Source organism: Silene latifolia, chromosome 5, assembly GCF_048544455.1.
Source record: "Silene latifolia isolate original U9 population chromosome 5, ASM4854445v1, whole genome shotgun sequence".
Taxonomy (NCBI): Eukaryota; Viridiplantae; Streptophyta; class Magnoliopsida; order Caryophyllales; family Caryophyllaceae; genus Silene; species Silene latifolia.
The window spans coordinates 50,796,299-50,813,192 of record NC_133530.1 but is presented as its reverse complement, the minus strand read 5'-3'; positions in this window follow the sequence as shown (position 1 = coordinate 50,813,192).

Sequence of the window (16,894 nt, the reverse complement as noted above, 5' to 3'; positions counted from 1 at the left end):
TGAAACCATTAGATTGTTAATGGTATATGCGTATCTTGTATTCAAAGCAAGATGTCTCGTGCCTTTTGGTTGAAAAGGAGATCGAGGTTGTAAATCATCGATCCAAAATAAGTTGATCATTTTATTTTACCAACGATTTAAGTTGACACTAATATGTTCACTTAATAAGGTAAATAGAGAAATCTTTGAAGAATTTCAAAGAGTTCAAGGAATCACGATTTAGTCGTGATGGGATTATCAAAGTGAAGACTTTGATATAAGCCAAAGGAAATGTGATTTAGAATCACAAGTTAATCTCTCTTAGCATGCATTATGGAATAATGTGTGGTTGGATAAAGAATTCAAACGCTATTCGATAAGGTTTGGACTTCGATCAAGTTACTTTGAGTTACTTGATCCTTTTGGGGATTTTATCATTTTGTCTAGATTATTTTTCCACTAAATCGAATCATATGAGATATGAAATGGTAAGGGTACCATGCTTGTAAGTTTTCACAAGAAACAAATGCCCATTTTCCCTTTTTTAATTATCACGAGTACACCGGGTTTGTGGCTCGTGAAGCTGTCTTTCTAAAATACAAGTTTATTTCTAGAAGACAGAGTGGGAGAAAATTATTCAAGAGCCACAAAGAATGTTATGTCGCAAGAAACTGGTCTTTCTTGGCTACATGAGACGTTTTGTAAGATGTTGTTTCTTTAAAACCTAGGAGGTTAAAATTCGTCACTTGTTGAAAATGATGAATTCATGCTACTTTTGAGAAAGTAAAGAGCTTATAACTTACAAAAGAAATTGTTTGATTCAAGTTGATTACTTCTGGAAAGTAATAAATGACTTACATAAGAATGTTTAAGTCACAACTCACTACAGGGCTTAGAGCCATGAAAATCCGAAATAAAAAGGCTTGATTAGTGACAAAGGGTTTTGCACTAATAAAGAGAGATTTCAAAGCAAGATTGGTTGCAAAGGGTTTTGCACTAATTGAAATGCTTAAGTCTATTTGGATCTTCTTAGAGATTGTGTTTCATTATGAGGATATGCACACAGCAAGTGAATCTAAAACCCACTTCTTCAAAAGAAGGAATGTATTCAATACATGTCATAAGTTTTATAGATTTTTACAATCCTAAGATAATGCGAAACTTAAGAGAGGATCTTAAGTAGGACATCAATGAGTTGGAATCAATGATTTGATCATGTTGTAAAACTTTTCTCGATAAGTCGAGAAGTTGTGTTTATACATGGAGTTTAGTGGGAGTTACAGAAATTTTTATTAGTCTTATATGTGGATGACATATTGATCATTGCGAATGATTTAAGACTTTTGGAGTATTATAATACATCTTTAATATCCAGATTTATGAAGATAAATCCACATGATGTTAGCGTCAATAAGAAGTCTTACATTGATAAGATTCATGACTAGTTCAATTAAATTGAACATATTTGATTGATTTCATTTGCTTCCGCTGCTGGATCAATTAAATGAGTAATGATGTATAACACTTCATATACTTTGAGTATGATGAGTTGTTTTCAAAATCGAATTTAAGTAATCTTTATCAAGTAAGCCATAAAGATTACCCTTAAGTGCTTGCAGAAGCATTAAGGAAGTGATGCAAAGTGTTTATGATGCAATTTTGTGTAAGGGTGTTACACAAGTGACAATTGACAATTGAGATTGCGCATGGTTTCCGACAAAACCATAATCAAAACACATTAGGATGGTTAAGATACCATTGTGGCTATGTTAATTAAGAAGTAGATTTTCTAGAATCGTTCTAGGCAATAAAGAACAATGAGATATATTTATAACGGAAATTGAGTACACTTGCAATCATGAGATGTGCAAGAAGGATGAGTCCCGCACACTGTGAAAACAGTGGGAGCTATTCTTAGGCTAGAGGGCCTATGTCTTGATTGGATCTTGACACGTACTCAGAAAGTTTTGTAATGCAAATGTATACATTACAAAGGAAAACGAGTATGTAGTAAGGTTGAATAGGTACAAGAAGTTGATAAAACCTACTAACCAAAGCCTTCTCAAAGGCTAAACATGATGAGTCATGTCATTTCAATTAAATTGAAATGAACAACTACATACAAGATCAAAATAGATTATAGAACATGAAATAGTAATCAGGCATTGACTATTCATATGTGATAATCGCATTTGTCATTCGAGTTTTACTTTAAAACTCTTTTGTTATACTTTGTTACATCCAAACGGGTTGTAGAGACAACATTGAACCCCGTTAAAGTGAACCCGGATTAACATAGTATTAGCCCGTAGTCGCTTGTATGAGGTGACGTCTCGAAGTGACTAGAGTGTGATGCGATTGATGGCAAGTTCAAGTGCCATAGAGTCATGTGAGATGACTAGTCGATCACATAGGCAGACTGTTAGGAACACTTTGTCGGGCAGTGACCGCTTATAGAGTTCTGGCAAATTTATATAGCCTGGTCGTGGCGAGAGCTACTATAGTATTCTAATGAGTCGATTCTTTTGAATAAAGACTATTCGCCTAAGATGGCACAGTTTCAGATTAACTTTGATTTGTGTTACTACGACCTTCGTAAATGGGGTCAAATGGGCATATTTTGGGTTATGATGGCTGTGGCTAGTCGAAGGGAATAAGTGCGATAGGAATTGTCCACCCCCTTGTCAGGGTTAAAACAATATCTCAGGGCCACTCGAGGAGTAATGAACTGGAAATGCGTGGCCACGCTCGGAAGGTATCTATGATAGATAAATCCGGTCAAACAGTTATTCTCCAGATCGAGGAAACCACTCTCGATATGATCACTTGCAAGTACGACCTGAAAGACACCTTGCATTGAGTGGGAGATAGTAATAGGACAAGAGAATTGGTGACGCACACTTGTCGAGGACAAGTGGGAGATTGTTGGGAAATGTGTCCTCAACAATAGTGCGATCACATGATTTAAATATCATTATTAAATCTCATTTTAAGAATACATGTGGGATGTAATATTTTACAGTCAACTGGTCCACACATATCGGTAATGATTGGTGACTAGAGTTTGACATTATTCTCGTGCGACGGTGGTGGTGATCATTGATCCCCTTAGGTCATACCTATACGGAAATACTCTTAATTGATTATTTAGTTAATCGTATACCGATACGAGTTAATTAAATTGCTTAAAATTGACGGATGATTTTGTGAGTATAATTTACGTGTCTTATTGTAAATATGATTAAATGAGACACGGTCTAAGTAATCGAATTGTTTTATTACTTAGATGAAATTATTGTTTACAGAAACAATTGAAACGGAATGAATAAATTATTATAAATACAGAATGTTGTAGTTTATAATTTGGAAACATTTTTGGTACGAGTAATTACGAATTACTAGTCGATTTTGTAAATGACATATTTTATGAGTATGTTGATTTTTAATATGTTAAAAATACATTGCATTGTGACATGTCATGTAACATGTTACATGTGACAAAATTGACAAATGACAAAATATAAAATGGACTTTCCATTTTATAAGTGCCGAAAAATTAGAGGGTTTTAGTGGAAAAATTGTGTTGATTATTTTAATAAGAGAAAACACAATGATGACCTACCTATATGTAGCCATGCAAGCCTACATTTCTTGGGTAGAAAAATTAGCCCATGCATTGGGCTCTCCTTCCCTTCCAATCGGTTTCTACATAGAAAAGACAAGGGGCTTTTCTTTTATTCATTCACTACTTCTTTACATAATTTTCTAGTGTAAGATTATTATGTTTTCTCTACATTTTTGGTGAGACATTTTTAGAGAAAGAAAAACCACAAAAATCATTTACTCCTCTTGGCCGAAATTATACAAGAGGAAATACATTTTTGTATCAATTTTTAAGTAAGATTAGTATTATTTCTAGTACAAATAATATTAGTTATTATGAGTGTTCCTTGGGTATATGTCTTTGGGAGAGATTCTACCTTTGAATCTTGTTCATCCATAAGGAAAGCTCAAGAACTAAGTAAGGTAGGTGACCTTACTAGTGCCCAAATATCCGAAACATGCAATGTGAGGAACCGATTTCTTCTCTTAACTATTGATGTTTGCATGCATAAGATTAGTAATTTATTTTATGACTAAATAAATTTGAAACATATATGAATATGTTAAATAATGAGATATAGTTTTCTAACACTAGCAACTACCAAAATGCAAGTACGCTCAATCCCAATACTAACCCAATTTTGCAATTCAAACCATAAGAAAATTCTCCAAAATAATATGAATAATGCTTGAAAATTTCTCACATCTTTTCTTCTTCTTTTTTTTTTTCTTTTCAATGCATACTTCTTTTTTTTCATGCTTTTTCTCATTCATTCATGATTTTTCTTCCTTCTTTTTTTTCTTCTTTTTTTTCTCATTTTTTTCAACTTTTTTCCATTTCTTTTTTTTTTTTTTTTTTTTTTGAGCTTTAAGACCAAGCTCACATGACTTCAAACAATAAATCATATCCCAATGAGCACCCAAACACTATCCAATTAAGCTACTAGCTCAACAAGGGTAGGCAATTTCAATGATGTAGCTAGGGATAAATTTTGTGAAGAGGTCAAAAAGGCTAAAATATCATGTGAATGGCTCCAAAATACAATAACAAATGAATGCATGCTAACCAAGAAATGACATGAGAACCATACTTGTGCGTTTTGATGAAACACACATTATAGGGAGACACCTACACTCACCTAAGAGAGACCGGATATGGATGCATCGGTCTAAAGAGGCTCTACCTTACCATTTTTTTAGCTTGCCACAAGTCAAGATTAAGCCTATTCGGTTCATTCTCCATCTCCCACCTACTATGTCAAGACGTCCCCATGTAGCTATTATCCCATCATTAAAGAATAAATCATTAGAAACAAGCCATTATTAGGATAAGCAAAGAGGAAAGTAGGCTACAAGCAAGCACAAAGCAAAAATTTCTCTCAAAAATTTTCAAATTTTCTACACTACATGAAAACTACACTATATGAAAATACAATCCCCCCCCCCCCCCCAAGCTAAACATCACATTGTCCTAAATGTGCCAACTATGCAAAATACCCAAACAAACCATAAAAAATGGCTCAAAGCACAAAACAAGAAGGACTAGAGGTTAGTTTAATGGGTTGCAAGATCTTAACTAATATGCAAAGCAATTAAAACTTACTCGACTCGCTAGCCCCCCCCCCCCCCCCAGCTAGCATGAATTCGGGGGATTTCTTCATCAATCAACTAAGAAAAGGGCCAAAAATTGAACCCCTTCCTCCCTATCTTCTTCTTCTTACCACTACCACTTGATTCACCTTGGTGGCCACTTCCACTTAAATCATCCTCTTGAAGAGGAGTGACATACTCACCAATATTCTTGGCCACTACCAAGACCATCACCATAGCTACTAATCCCACCATAGCCACCATATCCTCCATATCCTCCATATAATGCCTCAACACCATAATCCGAACCACAAAAATCCGGACCGGGTTCATATGTAGCAAATGTACCTGCATCATTGTTAGGAGGGGGAGGGGGAATAAGGGAAGGAGGAGGAAATCCACCCGGAGGATAAGTATAGAATGAAGGGTGTGGCCCCTCGGGTTGGACAACTCCTTGCCTAACAAAATGATCATAAATAGGATGTAATGCAAGTCGTTGGTCATCACGAATTTGATTTACACCTAAGTTCATTTCCCACATCATATTCATCATTTCTATGCTAGATGGTGACTCAATGCTAGAGGTGGAGTGACGTGCTTGAGAGGGTTGACCTCCCGCACGCCTCTCAACCATGGCAGGCGGCTCACCTCTTAGGTCTAAATGGTAGGTAGGTCTAGTGAAGGGGTCACTTCCACGATGAGGCTTAGTGTGAACTAAAGCCTTAATTTCTTTCTTTTCTTCGGGCAGAAGAATGGAGTCTTGCGTACCTATCTTCCAAACCATGTTAGGGTAAGCATCCCTAAACCAATTACAAGAAAGAAAATATTCATAATCAAGCCCAATTCCCTTTTCCCTAGACTCAAGCAATGGTCTCAAATTGGTATTCTCTTGGTTAAACCGACATAAGTGGTGTGCAATCTTAGTGACCAAACCTCCTAAGACAATACAACTATTCTTGACATTACATTGTTTGGTCAAGTGGACCGCAAAGTGGTAGGGGATATTGATTCCCCATTTCTCATCACCATTAACATTCAAGAAAGCACCCAAAATTTCTACCTCAATCTTCCTCACCGAGTGAGGTTCATTTCTCCCAAAAAAGGTCCATCCCATAAACCTTTGCCAAATCCTTATGTCAGGATAATGAATAAACTGATGAGGGGTAAGATCCCAACCCGGAAAAGGAAAGTGAGAGATTGCATCCTAAGTCAAAATGGGGTTATAATCATCGGGTGATTTGATGGGTAAGTCCTTGTGACGCAATTGAAAGATAGCGGCAAAGTCCGCTAAGTCCATTCTATGGTCTTCGTTAAACAAGCGAAAGGTAACAAAAAAAACAAAACCGGGTTTCCTAGATCTATAAAACTCAAAAAAGCTCAAGAACTCAAGGGTGAGTTCGGGGAAGGTCTTATAACTCATTGTGTAACAATGCTTCATACCAAGATTTTTAAACAAAGCTTTCACATTTTTCTCAATTCCAATGTTGTTTAAAGAAGCTTGGTTGATAAATTTTTTGGTTTCATACCTTTGCTCTTCAAGATGACCCAATTGTTGTATTAAGCTTGTGAATTGAAGATCACACCCGGAAAATCCGGGTCTTGCCACTCCGGGACTTCTTCCATTTGCACATCCTCCGCAGCACGGGAGGATTCCGCCTCGCCTCTCCTTCTCTTAGAAGCACCTTGGGTAGGAGGTCTTCTTGGTGCAATTTTTCTGAAATTGAAGACAAAAATTAATCTTAAGGCAAACCAAAATTCATCCTAATAGGCATAATAGTATGAATTAGTGAACTAATTCACACTACAAACATGTAATAAGCATTCTACAATCAATTTCTAGTACTAAAAAGCACAAAATCGAATTCCCCCAAATTGAGTTAGGGTTTGCATAATCCAATTAATTGATTGAAATGGATGAATTGAGAAAAGAGAAGAAAACTTACCAAATTGATGTTAATGGGTGAATGAATCTCGCAAATCAATGAAGAAATTGAGGTTTCCTTGTGATTTTAGATGAAGAAGTGAAGAAAATAATGGAGATAGAGGAAAGCAAGGTATCGTCGGGTTTGTGAGAATGAGAGAAAATTTTTCTTTTTTTTTACTTACCCGTCAAATAGCACCACAAAAGTCACAGAACCACGACCCCGATCGGGGCCCCCAACCCCGATCTGAAAGATCATAGATCCATATTAGACTCTCTAATAAAAATTAAATTATCTTATAATTTATCATTTTGGTGATCTATGTAACATGCATGCAAATATAAAAGCATAAAAATTAAAGTTAAGGAAAAACAATTTCCTTACATAGATTTTTATGGTAATATGGGCACAATCAAGATCTCCTACCTTGATTGTTCTTGAGCTTATAACAAAAAGATTATCCTCCTAACAAATCTTCAAAGAGAAGATCTCCCAACAATGTGCACCCAAGAACTCAACCCAATTAATCTAACAAGTATTTACTAGTAACTAGTTAGAATAATTCCCTTGATAATATGTAAATATTATTAACACTCTTAGTAATTATTTATTTTAGTTTATTAACAACTTAGTAAAGGATGGATAATTATTTTAGAGAGATAAGTAGTTTTTGTTCACATGCAAAACACATGAGTGCGCTTACATGCAAAAATGAACATAAATTGGTCTTAATAGAGAGGAGGAAAACCGGGTGGGAGGGGTAGTGTGTAGGAGTGGATTTGTTTCAATTTTTATCTAAAAACATTATGACATGCACAATAATCATATGACACTTATGGAAGAAAAACAAGTAAAAGTGAAATGATTATGATCATCCACTAACTTCATTTACACGGTCCAATTGCCCATTTACGGGTCCATATCGGTTCTTATATTTGTCGCACAAATACGTGTAAATTGTACTTTAAACATCGTTTCATGTTTAAATACTTCCATAATTAATTTCGTTCAAATCACTCCGTAAATATACGTGTACCGCTACACATATTATTTGCGTACTAATATTAATCACATTAATCAATTAGTACAATTTTAGTGAACTAACAATTAATTAACTAAAACCCGTCTTCCAAAATTTATTATTCAATTATCGCATAATTAAATAATAACTGTCGTGCCTCGAGTTCGCAACTCGAAATCTCTCTAAAATAATCGACTAACCTTTTAGTCTATAAATCAAGAGACTAAATAAATTGTATCTCATACAATTAATTATTTGTCTATTGGGGTTCGTTCCTTTAGGTGTGACCGAAAGGGGTCAGTTGATCACCACCGTCTCACGACAATAACGTTAAACTCTAGTCAGCCAACCGTTATCGATTTACGTTAATCAACTGACGAGGATCAAATAATTAAATATCTGATAATATTCCTTTAATGAGATTTATTATGTAAACGCACTATTGTGGAGGACACTAACTCCAACAATCTCCCACTTGTCTGACACAAGGTGTGCGCTACCAATTCTCTTGTCTGTTATAATCTCCCACTCAATGCAAGTTGTCTTTCAGGTCGCACTTGCACATGAACATATCGTGAGTTGTTTTCTCGATCGGTAGTGTGACTACCTGACCGGAAAAATCTCTTACAGATTACTTCCGAGCGTAGCCACGCATTTATAGTCATTAACTCCTCGAGTGGCCTTGAGATATAGTTACCCAACGTGGGTGGACAATTCATGTCTGCCCTATCTATCCTATTGCACAGCACAGATCACCATGACCTAGTAAATGCCCTTTGGCCTCCTTTCACGGCACGACCTAGGACAAAAACCAAAGTCACTCGAAAACTGCACTTGCTCAGATAATAGTCTCCAGTCAAAAGAATCGACTCATAGGAACATCTAGAGATCCCTGCCACGACCATGCGTCTATAATAGAACTTAGGGACTCTCTAAATGGTCACTGTCCGGCAAAGTGTCACACACTCTGCCTATGTAATCGACTAGTCATCACGTATGACCTTATGGTGTTGAACAACTATCAATCGACTTACAATCTAGTCACTCCGAGACGTCACCTCATTAAGTGACTAGGGACAAAATACAATGTTCATCTTGTTCACTTGAATAGTGTTCAACATTGTCTCCACAACTTATTTAGATAAACAAGGTAGTCAATGTTTTCAGTCAAACTGAATAATTGAGTTCTTAAAGAAACTCTAACAATGAATGCGATAATCACTTATTTAAATATCAATACTCTATCCAATATTTACATAACGATCTTTAGCAATTAAGGTATACTCCTCAATTCACATTGAGATGTAATAACCATCATGTCTACGGCTTTGGTTAGAGGATAAGCAACAGTTGCATCACTCTAATTTCCATTGCTATTTTCCTTTGTTCTATGCAATGTTTTCATCACATAGAGCATTTCTAAGTACACGTCTAAACAAGTTTTTAGACTCTGGTTCTAAAGCCAGTTAAACACTCCCACTGTTTTCACATTCTCTTGGGATACGATATTCGGCTAACAGAACTACTCTAGTCCCATTAAATTCCGGTTATCAACTATATCTCTTACAACATCGGATGTTGTAATGTACTTAGCTTTCGTTCATGATTTGTACGTATAACACTTATACATACACATCCTTCATATGACATCTTTTATGTATGACTCCTCATACATGTTTACTTTATACATGTATAACTTCTTATACACATATGTATAACTTCTTATACATATTATTCTTTATGCACATAACACTCTTACATGCTAACCATTCCTTAACGAGGCCCATAACATCTTATAAGCATAGAAATGTTTCCGTGTAATCCTTTTACACAAAATTCATAAATTCCTCCAAACTACAAGAGTAAATCCTCAGTGCTTCTCAAGTACTCAAGGATGCTCTTGATAATCATCTAGTGACACTCACTAGGAAATTATTGGTAATGACTTCTCATATTCTCAACATGATAAGTCCCGACGAGAGAAGATTTTAGCATATTTAATAGATCCTGCAGCGGAAGTACAAGAGATCATATTAATTGTTCAACAACTTGAACGAGTCAAGAATCTTATCACATAAGTCTCTTGACTATAATGCTAATATCCATAGAGATCTATCTCATTAGATCCGGATATTTAATATGCGCCATGCTACTCTCAAGTATTCACCCGAGAATATTTCTAGTCACTAATATGTCAAACACATATTTTAGACTAAGAAATATCACCTTAGCTACATTTCTAGTCAATAATATGTCAAGCACATATTTTAGACTAAGAAATATCACCTTAGCTACATTTCTAGTCACTAATATGTCAAGCACATATTTTAGACTAAGAAACTCACTTTAGCTCCCACTAAACTCCATGTATCATCATGTTATCTCGACACTCGAGTAATACCGTTTTGATAGACTACATGATTGAACCCAAAGTTCCAACTCTTTGACGTATATAGATCACAAAAGGGATCTTTCAAGCATGCTAGGCTTCTTAGCATTGACAACATCAACAAAACTTCTCCCTTCATAAGATACATTCAAGGAGAAAGTTTCGTTATCCTTTTGCCTAAACTCATCCTCATGAGAGGCTATATTGCTAAGACCATACGAATTGATAAAGGCATTTGGGTTGTCATAAACTCTCTATAACAAGCCCAAATTTTAAACATCTTATGTAACCTTTACGACAAGATCAAGGTAACCAACCAAAGTATTCACCTTAAATCAAGTCTCGAAAACATCTCGTGTTTCCTTCCTTATCGCATCGTGTGCAAGGAGATCAATTCGAATTGCATGGCGACACGTCATCACATAGAGTTCATACTATAGAAAAGCCTTTGATGAGGGTTTAAGATTCGTCACTTTTGAAAAGTAACGCAATATTATCGCAAAATTATCTCCTTATAACCACTGAGCCACAATAAAGAACGTCTTCTTGCATTGTACTCACCACTGAGCCTCAATAAAGAACATCTTCTTGCATTGTACTCAGTTTGTGGGTCTTGGACTTCCGTAAGTTCAAAATTTCTCCCACTCTGTCTTCCAGAAAAATGAAAATCTTTCTGGAAAGACAGCATTACGAGTCACAAACTCTTTGTTCTTGTTTTGGAGGAGTAAAAACCAAGTGGTTCAATTTTGGATAACCCTCACAAATACATAAATTGGTTCTGAACATAAACATTTATGGTCCCAAATGTATAAAAAGACAAGTTAGGGACTCTCCCTATCCATATCTCATATGGAGTCATTTAGGCTATTATAACCGGGTTTTAAACTTTTAGTGAGAAAATAGATTACAAAAATTGCGAAAAACCTCAAACTATATCTCATAAAGTTCGGTTTATATACTTGACTACACCATACTCTACGGTGTCCCAAGGAGAAGGTATTAAGTGAACTGGTTCACAATCTTCTTAGTGATTATCAAGGTCATTACTTGATATTACCCATTTGATCTTCAAAGTCATTACTTTGAAACTTTCGATCAACATCTTGATCTTGACGTGCTTTTGGTTTACTACTTCATTTTGAAAATATAACACGTTTCAAAAATAACTTTTATGTCTTATTAAATAGATACGAGGTTTTCATATCTACTTAACATTACGGTAAAAGTAACGAAGTATATTTATAACCAACTATCGGCCTTACACATCCGTATGTATATGGTCAATCACCTCACTATTGTGTTTCTTTTGAAAAGAAAACATAATTTATGCACACACACTATAAGATTCTCAATCAAATGGTTGTTCGATGTGCTTATCGTTTATTCGTTTAAACGAATTTACTTGAGGTTTGATCAATTTGGGTTCACCGAATTAGAGACATTAAAATCTACAAGATAGTATAACATTTAGTTTTCATGAAGAATGTAAAATTCCTCTAACTTAAGTGGTCTAAACCAACCACCAAGTTATCATAAAAGTAGGTACAACATTTTGTTTTAAATCACATGAGTGATGCCTTCTATGTATAAAGATAGATAATTACATTCTTTTAAAACCAAATTTAAGTACATTTGTCCCTATCGAAATCATTGCTACTCTAGCACCATTTCGATACAAAAATGTCCTATGCTAGACGTCTTACGTTTTGTCAATTCATGTAAACTTCTTTACAAAGAAATGACCCGTACTTGGTATCTCATACCAAGATAGTGGAACTAGCCTATCCATTGAGTAGATGTCTCTTTCAACTTTTGTTCTATCGCATACATCTAGGGTTGATTCTTCTTAACTCCCACTCACTTTCACATTCCTCTTTGCTTCAATCAAGCAAAAATGAATCTCATGAAGACCTCTCTTCATGTCATTCATGATATTTTATATACTTAGTAAGAGTGAATTACTATAAAGTGAGTGCAACATGTGGCAAAATCTCAACTTCTTGCGAAATTGGACTACCTAACCGTTCAATTGTTATCATATGCCTAAACTCTTTAGCGCATAAACAATCGATTTGGCCTTTCTCGAAGTGAGCCATTTGACGGTATCATATTGGAGTATTATAAGTGTTTTTGAAAACTCTTTTCGTAATCTTTTGAATTACACTTGAGTAATTAAACTAATATGTCATCATCATGACGGAGGTGTCACTTTCGAAATCAAGACTCTCTTGATAAAATGTGACTTTTTTTTAAACTCGTAATATGAGTTTGCAACATGAAACCCCTTTTTAATATGTATGGTCACTATTACAAATCCAGGCAACTACAACGCCCCTTTAACAACGATTATTCACGAAAATCACAATAGACGTTGTAGAATGTATGGCGCGAATTTTACTAAAATTAATTACAACGGGTATGGTTATAACAACCGTTGTTATAAGTTTTAACAACGGGTCACACATGCACAACCGTTGTTAATAATTTGGCGCAAAATTGACGCAAAGTTAGTGAAAAGTAATCACAGCGGTTACTTTTGAAACCCGATGTTAAAACTTATTTGACAACGGTTGTTATTTTACAACAGTTGTTAAAACGTTTTAACAACGGGTTTTGTTTAATAACCGTTGTCAATACCTTCCATACTATAAACCACACAAACAAAAATCAGCTACAGCCACAAAACACAAACCTTAATACACAAACACAAACACAGCAGACAAACACAAACACAAACACAAACACAAACACAAACACAAACAGAAACACAAACACAAACACAAACACAAACACAAACACAAACACAAACACAAACACAAACAAAAACACAAACACAAACACAAACACAAACACAAACACAAACACAAACACAAACACAAACACAAACACAAAACACACACTTTCTCATCGTCTCTTTCTCTCTTTCTCATCGTCGCTTTATCTTCTCGCCGTCACCGTTGATTTCATCGTCTCTTACTTTCTCTAATTACCAGGTAAATCTCGTCGTCACTGTTGGTTTCATCGTCTTTCATCGTCATTATTTTCTTTTTCTAATTATTTCATTTGAATGTATGTATTTTTATCGACCATTATGTTATTTCTTTAAGTATTATTCGCTTAATTAGCTAGTAAAACAAATAAATAAACTAAAACAAAGAAGAAGTAAGATGATAGAGAGGAATGCATGATAAACATAATTAATATAATTAATATATATATATATATATATATATATATATATATATATATATATATATATATATATATATATATATATATATATATATATATATATATATATATATATATATATATATATAGAGAGAGAGAGAGAGAGAGAGAGAGAGAGAGAGGAGATCAACTAAGGTCCACATTTATATTGAGTTCATAAGTTCTATTATGAGCCATTGGATGGAGGGAAATGGAGGGATGAGATCAACTCCAAAAAGTGTGTTTATAAGCTAATCTCACCATCTCTGTCCTCCTTCACTAATCCACTCTAATTAATCACTAATTTACTATATATTTGTTTTCCACTCATCCATTTCTCTTTCATCTTACACATTTCATTTCTCTCTTCTCTCAAACTCTAAAAAAAAACCCCAAATAAATAAAAAAACCCAAAAATCCAAATAAATAAAAAATTCAAAAAATCCAAATAAATCAAAAAACTCAAATAAATCATTCATTCCTCTCTTCCTCATTCACCACCACCCACCACCACCCCACCCGACACCAAATAACCACCCACCACCCCCGCCGCCGCCACCCCACCGCCGCTGACTTTTTTTTTTTTTTTTTTCAACTCGTTTTTTTTTTTTTTCGTTTTGTATTAATTTGTATGTTTTTAGTTGTTTTTTCCATTTACTATTTTTTTTTGTCTTTTATTTTATTTTAGTTGTCTTTTATTTTGTTAGTTATTATTTTTTATTCATTTTCTTAAATCTCTTCTTGTTATACTTTTTTTTTAAGATTTCGTGTTTTAAATCTCGTTTTTTTTTTGTGAGATACTTTTTTTTCATCTAAGACAAAAATGGAGTAAAGTTATACAAAAATGAACCAAAGTTATACAAAAATAGACCAAAGTTATACAAAAAAAGACTAAAGTTATACAAAAATTGGACTAAAGTTATACAAAAAATTGGACTAAAGTTATAAAAAAAATGAACCAAAGTTATACAAAAATGAACCAAAGTTATACAAAAATGAACCAAAGTTATACAAAAATGGACTAAAGTTATACAAATATGGGCTAAAGTTATACAAATAAGGACTAAAGTTATACAAAAATGGACCAAAGTTATACAAAAATGAACCAAAGTTATACAAAAATGCACCAGAGTTATACAAAAATGCACCAAAGTTATACAAAAAATGGACTAAAGTTATACAAAAATGAACCAAAGTTATACAAAAATGAACCAAAGTTATACAAAAATGGACCAAAGTTATACAAATATGGACAAAAGTTATACAAATATGGACTAAAGTTATACAAAAATAGACCAGAGTTAGACAAAAATAGACCAAAGTTATACAAAAAAAGACTAAAGTTATACAAAAAATTGGACTAAAGTTATACAAAAATTGGACTAAAGTTATACAAAAATGAACCAAAGTTATACAAAAATGAACCAAAGTTATACAAAAATGAACCAAAGTTACACAAAAATGGACTAAAGTTATACAAATATGGACTAACTTTAGTCCATTTTTGTATAACTTTGGTTCATTTTTGTATAACTTTGGTTCATTTTTGTATAACTTTAGTCCAATTTTTGTATAACTTTAGTCCAATTTTTTGTATAACTTTAGTCCATTTTTTGTATAACTTTGGTGCATTTTTGTATAACTCTGGTCTATTTTTGTATAACTCTGGTCTATTTTTGTATAACTTTAGTCCATATTTGTATAACTTTAGTCCAATTTTTTATATACCTTTAGTCCATTTTTGTATAACTTTGGTTCATTTTTGTATAACTTTGGTTCATTTTTGTATAACTTTAGTCCATTGTTGTATGACTTTAGTCCAATCTTTGTATAACTTTAGTCTTTTTTTCATAACTTTAGTCTATTTTTGTATAACTTTAGTCCTTTTTTGTATAACTTTAGTCCATTTTTGTATAACTTTAGTCCTTATTTGAATAACTTTTGTCCTTATTTGTATAACTTCAATCATTTTGGTATAATTGTAGTCCAAATTTGTATAACTTTAGTCCAAAATCGTATAACTTTAGTTCAATATATAACCGAAATCCTAAAAACCACCAATACTAACTTTGAACCAACAATACTAGATCTGAAAAAATAAAGCCCATCTAAATATCAAAATGTAATTTAAAACATATTTGAAATAAAAAAATAAAAAATAAGTAAATAACAACACACAACAAAATAATATAAATTGTATAACTTTAATTTTTGAAAAATATAACTTTTGTCGTAAATAGTATAACTTTAATGTTTTAAGTGTATAACTTTAGTCGTAAATAGTATAACTTTAATGTTTTAAGTGTATAACGTTAGTCGTAAATAAAAAACAACAACAAAACCAAAGCAAACCATACCAAATATAAACTAGATCTAGACAAAAAAAAAAAAAAAAAAAAAAAAACGGATCTGAAAACCCAAAAAAAAAGAGATCTGAAAAACGTAAAAAAAAAAACATAACTATAACAAAAACCAAAAAAATGAGAAAGGAAGACGGAGGGAGTGCGTACAGAAGAACCAAAAACAATAACAAAAACCAAAAAAATGAAAACAAAACAGAAAAACAAAAAAATAATAACCACGCGGACTGAAAAAAAAAGGAGAAAGTACCCAATCAGAAAAATTAGCAAAAAAATTAGAATTATATATATGTATTCAATCATATATATGTATTCAAAAATTAGAATTATTACCTTATATCACATAAACACAAACAAAATAAAAGAAAAAAAAAAACTGAGAACCAGAGAGGAGGAGCGACGGACGAACGACGAAGGGAAGAGGGTCATTGATTTGATTTTGTGACGATTTTCTAGCTCGTTTTCATCCTAGATCGGATGAAAAAAAAAAGGAGAAAGGAAGAGGGGAGGGAGTGCGCGGCGGCGCGAGAGGAGTGGCGGTTGCAGGCCGGTCTCTGGGTATATTTGACACGAGGAGGGCGGTGGTGGAGAGGAGGGTGGTTGTGTCGTGGAGTGGTGGTCGTGGGATGATGGTGGTGGGGCGGAAGTTCTACAGAAAATAAAAAAAAATTGGAAAAGGGCGGTTGTGCACGGGTGGAGGAAGGTGGCGGGGGTAGAAGGAGGAGAGGTGTGGCGGTGGTCGTTGGGTGGTCGCAGGGTGTGGTCGTGAGGTTGTTGTGGTGGGTGATAAAGAGGAGATGAAGGAAGGTGGTGGCCGGGT